This window comes from Capsicum annuum, chromosome 3 (assembly GCF_002878395.1).
Source record: "Capsicum annuum cultivar UCD-10X-F1 chromosome 3, UCD10Xv1.1, whole genome shotgun sequence".
In the NCBI taxonomy this organism is placed as follows: domain Eukaryota; kingdom Viridiplantae; phylum Streptophyta; class Magnoliopsida; order Solanales; family Solanaceae; genus Capsicum; species Capsicum annuum.
Window position 1 is genome coordinate 66,029,233 of NC_061113.1, and position 9,644 is coordinate 66,038,876.

Here is a 9,644-nt window from a genome sequence, read left to right on the forward strand (position 1 = left end):
TTATAAATAGTGTCTATCACAGACACTACCTACATATCATCTAGCTATTTCACTGACTGATAAACATCAAAACTCACTCGCTCATCATTCAGTCTGAGCATCATATGCCCAAACTCTATATTATAGGGACTACCCAATATAATAGGGGCTTGAAAGTTCACCTCATAGTCAAGAATCATGAAGTCAACTGGGAACATAAAGGATGCCACCCTTAATATTATATCACACAAAATACCCACCGATTTCTTCACAGATATGTTATCTATCAGTAGCTTCACGGATGTAGGTTTTAGTTCCCCCATCACTAATAACTTGTATATAACTAGCGACATTAAATTGGTGCCAGCCCCCAGGTCATACTAAGCCCGTTTGACGTTGAAGGGCCCAATAGAAAAGAAATAGTTAACGCTCTGGGGTCCTCTTGATACTCTACTAAGGATATGAAAGTAATCACACTACAATAGTTCATATTATCATGGGGCTATTCTACCCTTACCTTACCATTATAATTCTCAAAATCTTATCAGGCTCTACCTTATGTATCTCATCAATCACAACACTAGTATTCCTTGAATCTTCAATAGTAGGCATAGGGGGATCAATAGTAGTAGCACCACTCCTAGTTGTAATGGCTAGATAATGACCGATGTTTGTGGGATTCTGAATTGTGTTGCTCGAAAAAGTACTCGACTGGCTCTGATTCAAAGTAGCAGACATCTGCCTAAACTACTGCTCTAACTACTTGATCACAGTCGCATGAGACTCAACCTTCTGGGTAATACCTGAGATATCAGCCTTAATCTCCTTCAGGCATGTTTCTTGATCTTCTTGACCCTTCACCTATTTGGACTACAATGCCTCCATTCTTGATATAGTATCACGACTACCCGATGGAACATACCTGTCTCTCTTTTCTTTATAGTCATCTTTTTTTCTCTAGTCACCATCACGCTCCCTACTACAATATTTGTATCTATCTTCATAATAGTTTCTACCTTGGTTTCCTTTACCCTTGGCTAGAAAACCCGCCAATTCTTGATCAAAATACTTAGCCTTCTCTTCCAATTCAGACTCATATGATCTAGAAGATGCACCCAATGAACCTACTGCATTTACCTTCTCAGAATTCACTATTGCAAATTGCTTTGTTAGCACCCAATATCAGTTCTAAGCTTCATAATCTCTTACGCCACAAAATCATCACTCAATCTATGATCGTTGAAATCCCTAATAGCATAAGTGCTAGCACCTCTCTATTCCTCCTGAGTATGCCACGCTCAGTTGGTGAGAGAGATCTAGTATGGAATATTAGATCCAACTTCCCAGCATAAACGTATGAAAGCTCCTTCGGTAATTATATCTTTCATGGATCTAGAATTATGTTCAGGGATCTATAAAATATCTCCAACAAGTTTATCCCTAAAATGCGATGATTGGGTACCATGCTCAACTTCTTCTTAAACTAGAACCATGCTTCGTACATCAACATAGAATGTAGCTACCTTAAGTTATATATCTTATGTTTTAACTACAACATTCTAGACGAAGGAAAAAAATGGTGTAAGAACTGCATGTGCAACTTATGCAAAGTGGTAATTGATCTTCTGGTAAGTTTCCCCAACTACAAAGAATCTTATCCAATCAACAAAAGAGGGAACAACTTGAGTCTGAGTGCCTTCTGATCTAACCTAGGCATGGTGTAAGAAGTGCAGGACATATGAATGTCCAACCGCTACCTTGAGAAATCTGAATCGCCCGAAATCAATCAGTTTGAGGTACACCCAAACTTAAAGTTGCATAGAAAGGGTGAAGTAGGAGTGAGTATGGTCCAGTTATACTCATTAGGTTTCATAGGCTGACCGAGTAAGGTAGAAAATAAAGCATACAACATACACAGTAAGGGAGCATCACCTTCAATAAGAAAATATCCCACAGCGGTAGCCCACACCGCTTGCACTAACATTTCTAATATATCACATATATTATAACAACACACCAAGATAGAACAAAAGTATGAATTATGCCATATATAAGTAAAATAGGGGAGAACATAAAGTTACAAGATCATCAAATACAAGGAAGGTAAGACAAATACATAGATGACAAGTCAATATGGAAATACAATACAACATAAACACAATAAAGTAAGTGCAATGTATATGATGACAATGATGATGATGCACGAGGTCATCGTACAACCTCTGAGATCATTGTACAATCCCTGTATACACCTACGGAGGTAAGCCTCCCAACGCATGACCCATGGGGGGTTCGTCAACCTGTATACAATCCACATATCTTATATCTCCACTCGACAATCCCCAGGGAGAGTTTTATAAGGTGTTACAATATCTCCTCCCCAACACCTTCCTTTGAGAAGGTTTTATAAAAGGTATTGCCTGTGTTTCTCAGATGTTACCACGATGGTACTAATATTTCATGAATGAGTATGATATGAGGATGTAATGCTCACTACCAATCACAATGATATATTTCCACAACCAACCATAATTATATATTTTCACAACCACGTGACCCAATATTCACTCATTTTTACCGTTTCATCCATGAATTTTCACATGTCTTATATAACAAGTATAAAACATATCTCGAAATCCGAAATCACAATTTTCAACTTGAGCATCGAAATAAGATTTAAAAGCTGCAAAATTACACCAAATATGTTATCACCCTAAAATCGACGTTCTGGATTCAGAGGCAAACTTGAATTTTCCATCCAAGGTTGTTTCAATCAAATGTGGGTCCCTCACCCATATTTCCAATTTTTGAACTTTTCGAACAATAGGTCAAAATGAGCTCGGGTGCACTGGGACCCGAACCAAATATCTACCTAGCCTAAAATTGATATTCCAAAGCTGACAGTGCAGTCCATTTAGCTATTCGTCACACGGATCAAAAGATATCTACATAAGTCCAAAATAAGGCTATCAAAGCTATCAAAAACTACAATATCGCATAAATGGTAGAAAAATGCATCGGGAACAATGTCAATCACCCCCACACCCCAGAAATACCATAATGCAACTACGAGGAGGGTTATAACAGTCAAATCATACAGAAACACACAATTCACATATTTCATCAAAAAGCTGGTCATTACAAATTATGGAAGAGATCTTTTCCGGCAAGGAAATCTTTTCCACCAAGAAAATTCTTTTGATGTTAAACATAATTATGGTAAAATTAAGGTAAACTAGGAAGTTCATGACAAATCATAACACCACGTACACACGACCCTCTCAAACCCTACTTATAAAATTACACTGAATATGTTCTTATTTTTATTGTTTACTTTTCTAAATTGGAAAAATAGCTTTGTGGACCCTTGTACTTAGTCTGCTTTGTAAAATGGATACTCCTACTTATACATTTGTCATCTAAACCCCTCTACTCATCAAAATAAAATATTTTGAATTCCTCTGACCGTTGACCAGGCCTATGTGGCATCAAAATGGCTGAGTAGGACAAAGTGCATGATTACACGTGTGCGGGTGTCAGTGGGAGTCATTTTTTACATTAATATAATTTTAAAAAATTAAAAAATGAAAAAAGTTGTCCTGCCCCCTCTCCCTTCAAAATGTGTTTCCTGCTTCCTTTGCTTCACACCAGCGGCCCCACCCATCAACCCACCCAAAATAAAGCACCTTCACTACAGCCCCGTCCCCTGCGAAACCATCACCATTATAGCGCCGCCGCTCCCCCGCTCCCCCCCAAACAAATTTCTCTTTTTTCCCTCTTCTTTCCTTGGTTCGCCGCCCCTTTACTATTTTCTTTTCATAGATTCCAATTTTCAAAAAAATATTTAGCAAAAATCCCATGTTTACATCATAAGCATCCATGAGGCATGAACCCCATTTGGTATATTCATTTATCTTTCTGAGATGCGTTCTGATCTTTTTTATCAATTTACACTTTACCATCCTTTGGAATTTCACCAATTTGTGAATTTTCAATCATCACAGTAGAGTGGCCAAAATTTTGAGCTTCTCCGGCGACGGGGATCAAATTTTCTTGACCCAAAATTGGACTGGTAGCAGCGCGTGTACGTTCAATTTCACCCCAGCCATTATTCCATCATGAATCTGCCTAGAACTTGGTTGATTTTCATTAACCTTCAACGACGAATTAATCGGACCAATTTTCATTTCGATATAATCGAGTTTCTGTAATTGCATGGTAGAAACATTTGTAATTTTAGCTGGAGCATTTTCAATTAATTTAGATTACATTCCCTCTTTTCCATGGTTGATTTCTCAATTAATTCTTTTTTTTATAGTAGATCGAAGGAAAGAAGCAAAAACCTGAAGCTTTTGTCAATGGTGAATAATAAAAGACGTGTGTTAGAGAGAACAAATAAAATTAAATTAGAGAGAGAGTGATTTGAGAGATGGAAGAAAGAGGTGGAAACATATATATATATATATAAGTTTATATTTAATATTTCTATCTCTATTTTAATATTTAATTTATTATGTGGCATTAAAAATAATGTGGAATTTAATGTAATATTTAAAAATGACGTGAAAGCTGACGTAGAGACGGTTGTGTTACACACGCTGAAATAGGGTTTAAAATATTGAGTTTCGTTGAGCTGAGGGGTTCAGATGACAAAAGTCTAAGTAGAGAGGTTTACTTTACAAACTCGGACAAGTACAAGGGTCCACCAAACTATTTTGCCTTCTAAATTTGGTCAAACTATCTATAATTCATATTCCAAGGTCCTTGTTAAGAGATCGAATATACTCATTTTACCTATAGAATCAAGGATGAGACAAGTATTTATTTCTTCCTTTTTATTAACTAAACGGTTTCGAAAAGTTTCACCTTAGAAATAAAGTATTTTTTATTAGAAGCAATTATATATTTAAGATCAAATTTATCTATTTATAAATGAAGAAATACTTACATCTCATTACAATCATAGATGATAAGGTTCCAAAAATTTGCACCTAATCTAATAGTACTAAAAATTACGTTTTTTTGCCTCCACGTTGAGATTAATATAACCACTTTCCTTTTTCTCCGTTTTGAATTGTAACCGCTTTCCTTTTCAACTCAAACAGATAAAAAGTCCTAAACTTTCTTAACTTGTTTTGCTACTCTTTTTCTAGTTGGCTGAAAGAGACTATTTCATTTAAATATTTCATTAGAATCATAGATGATAAGGTCCAAAAATTTGCACCTAATCTAATAGTACTAAAAATTACGTTTTTTTGCCTCCACGTTGAGATTAATACAACCACTTTCCTTTTTCTCCGTTTTGAATTGTAACCACTTTCCTTTTCAACTCAAACAGATAAAAAGTCCTAAACTTTCTTAACTTGTTTTGCTACACTTTTTCTAGTTGGCTGAAAGAGACTATTTCATTTACATATTTTAAAAAATTTAATGTTTATATTCCCATTTTGTCATGTCTAACTTGATACACAACTGCATAATTTAGTACAAAGGAATATTTTGATATTGTTATGCATAAAAAGATATCTATTGCTTTCTTAAGCTCAATCCAATAAAAAATGGAATTGGACAAATTCAGGTGCAGAGCTATGTAGGATTGAAGGATTCGTTCAAACCTTTTTAGCATAAAATTATGTTATTTATACATGATTAAAATTATTTATGTATGTCAAGTCGATATTGGATTCCTTTGATTTTTTCTTGTGCATATTTCTGTATATTTTAAACCTCCTTAGTAAAAATATTCAATCCGTCACCAAACAAATCGACATAAACTAGGTATTATTATATATAGTACCTCCTTTTTTTCTCACAATTTACGAGGAATCTAGAAAAATATGAAGCAAAATTTATGTCCTAAATTAAAGAGTTTGGGATCTAAATGATGTAATTAAAAAAAATCAGTCGAACATAAATGATAGGCAAAACAGAATTAGCATTTTATACCATGCGTTATGTAGCTTAATTGAATGGCATAGGCCTAATGGCCGTCAGCCATTTATTTGGCTCATAAAGAGTTGGAATTTCCTATTCCATATGGACCGATATATTTTTTCGAAATGACGCGCTGTACAGTCAATTCATCAACTCTTATTTGTTTTGACCTAAAACTACATGGTGTGAAAATCTCATGGCTTCTATTTCCTTCCTTCACTTTTACTTATCACACATATTAAGAAAAAAATTATTTATACAATTATTTCATCATACAACCTTTATTAATTGATGTTTAGAGTATTATGTCTTTAAAATAATTCGATAAATAACACTTAATACTTTCTACAAATTTGATTTGGTTATTTTGGCTTTTTATTTCAGTTTTAAAGATTAAAGTAGTGAGTCTTTCTTTTCCATGATTAAGCATTTAAAATTGGTGAATTTTTTAAAAGAAATATTTTTTTCAAATCTATTTTTCATTTCCAAATATATATAACTCAATATGGATGAAATGAAATGTAACAATGGTAAAACACTATTTATACTGAATATATATATAATTTATATATATAATAAAAAAATACATTATTTATATAATTTCAGTTTTTTGGTTTGATTGAATTTTGTTTTTTGAAAAAATAAAAAACCGAACCGTTTAACTGAATTTATAAAATTTAAAATTGAAAACGATCCAAAAAAAATAAAAAATCAAAACCAAAATTAAATTTCAGTTTGATTTTTTTATTTTTTTTGGTTTGAACCAAAATATGCTCAGCATAAATTAATGCAAGAACTAATATACCATTTTTATATAAGGTAAAATACGGAGAAGAATATACTGTATGCATTAAATAATAATGGTACCATACAATAAAATACAAAAAAATAAAATATAAGAAGAAAAGACTTAAATATGCTATCGAACTATTAGAAATGGTTCATTTATGTCATCTTTTATAAGTTTGGCTCATTTATGGCACTATCTATAAAATATGACTCATCTATGTTATTGTCGTTACAGAAAAATTCATTCATGTCATTAGTTTGCAATGACAATTTTGCAAAATTATTTTTGCCACATGACCTCTTATTAGAAGTCCAAGTCACCAAAGTAAATCAATCAATATTACTTAAAATCAAAATTAAAAACCAGACCCATTAAAATAAAACTCGACATATTTAATAGGTCTGATTTTTATTCTAGTAAGTCCGATTTTTATTTTTAATTAGTCCAATTTTTATTTTAATGACGTGGATAAATTTTTTAGGAAAAATTACATAACACCACAACTTATCTTTACTAAATTACATAAAATTTCTACCTTTTTATTAATTACTTAAATCCCTTTTCCAAGAAAATAGCCGGGCACATCCACAAATTCATAAATTTTTGGATACATAATTTTAATTGTTAATTTATTATGTATCTTGATCAAATAGTTTCAGAAATGAATATATCTCAACTTCAAAATTATGTATCCGGATGCTAATTAACTGTTATATTCTTAAGTTCAAAATTATGTTATTCAAAATTTTAAAAATGAGGAATTATTTATAATTTAGCAAAGAGTAGGGATAAGGAGTAATTGGGAGTAAACTTGTTGGGACTTATGTAAGTTTTATATATATTTTTTTAATGGGCCTAATTTTTAGTTTTGATTTTGAGTAATATTGGTTAATTTGGATTTGGAGACGTGAACCTCTAATAAGAGGCCATATGAATGGACTTTTCTTTAATAGTAATGACATAGATGAACCAAACTTTTAAAGGCAGTGATATAAATGAGCCAAATTTATACCGGAAGACATAGATGAGTCACTTCTAATAGTTTGATGACTATTTGAGAGAAAACTAACTTCTGTATTGAGGATCATCAAAATAAACAAGAATACTATTTTGATGGAAGATTCTCTTATATTTTAAGCAGGAGTGAGCAGCTTCCGATCGTCTTATGTAATAACCTAATTTTTGATGATTTATGTGAAATATTTATTTCTAGGTGATTTGATCATTTTAACCCTCTTCATAGTTGCGTTGTGGTAATTTTGAAGTATGGGAATGCTTGTCACAGCTCCCAATGCATTTCGGTATGATTTATGTGAAATAATATTTTTTGTGGCTTGAAAAGCCTTATTATTAATGTCAGTCAATATTTTTTTATTTGTACGCCAGATGGAAAAATGGACTGCGCCAGAAGATTTGGAACGTCGATTTTACATTGGTAACATGATTGGTGCGGCTTTGTGGCCTTTATATCTCATTTTGACTCTCTGTTCAGAAAGTTGTGAAATTAGGTTTCGAGTGTCAACTTTGTAAAAATAATTTTTTTTTTAAATCTGATATTGTCATTGTGTTTGGAGCATCGAATTTGATAGGGTAGCATAGTTTGTTTGCATTCACAAAATTTCAAATGAATTTTGAGGAAACCACGGAGACTTGGAATACTCTAAGTCCCCAACTAGTGCACCACTCGGCTGGTGCACCCGCGTTTGCGAGAGATCAGTCGGTTTCGCGACTTAGTGGGTAGACGCGCATGTTGCGTATGCGACATCTTGGTCGTAATCGTGAGTCCCACGTACACAAGTACCGGGTTACGAACGTGTACCTGCCATTAGGCTAGGTACTGCGTACGCGACACCTAGTCGTGTATGCGATGCCTGGACCTTATATATACCCATGTTTCACTATTTTCACCATTTTTGAGGCTTGGAGCTTAGGGTTTTGTGATTTTGAACAATTTCTTCCACTTTTAAGCTTGGGTAAGCTTCATACCACCTATTTCAACTACTTTGTCCAAACTTTATCATGTAATTCTTGTTTAGACATGAATTAAAAGGTAGAAATTGAGGATTTTGGCTCGTAAGGCCTAAAAATTATAATTCTCCAATTTCAACCCATTTTAACTTTGGTGAGTTTCTAATCTCATAATTATCACTTTTCTTTCGATTTTATTTTCAAAACAAATTCAATTCTCGATTTTAAAATGAATTTTGATATTTTTGCCAGTAAAGCTTGAACATAGTTTTTCTTCAATTTGGACCTTATTTTCACTTGATTTTCAGCTTAGACTCCTAAAAATATAGGAAACATGTTTAAAAAATAAAGTTACAATTTTGTCATTCTTTTTTTAAAATCCATTTCGAGGGTCCGTTTTAATCCCAACACTAAAATAGGCGATATGAATATCGTTGGCTTTCTTTTGATGCATAGATTCTATATTTTCATATTTTAGTTATTTCCGAGTTCGTTCATGATAAGTAAGGCTTCAAATTGAAGGCTTCCAGATCAATTTTTGGGCATTTAAGGTGGGTTATGGCTTAACTTTCTTGAGATCGGGTTGGATAGTTACTGTAGATATATAAGAATGTTAAGGGTGTGAGAACTAATCATTATAATGACTGTAATTATTGTGTCGTGCCCGTGTGGGGACCTATAGATTGTTGTATTTGGTGGTTTTGAAATATTATTTACGATGTGGGACCATGTGGGTCCCTATATGTTATTGTTTGTTGTAAACACGTGAAATTAATTGTGTCTTGTTTAATGGAATAGCCTAATGTGGTATAAATGATGTAATTTAATTGTATTTTACTCTCTTGACATATGGTTTATGCTAAAATTCTTGGATGGTAGGAAACTTTGAGTGGATTATTGGCTCACTTAGTTGGTATATTGGTTAGACATAAAAAATACTCATTCTGATTAGTTGTGAGCATTACATCCCCAT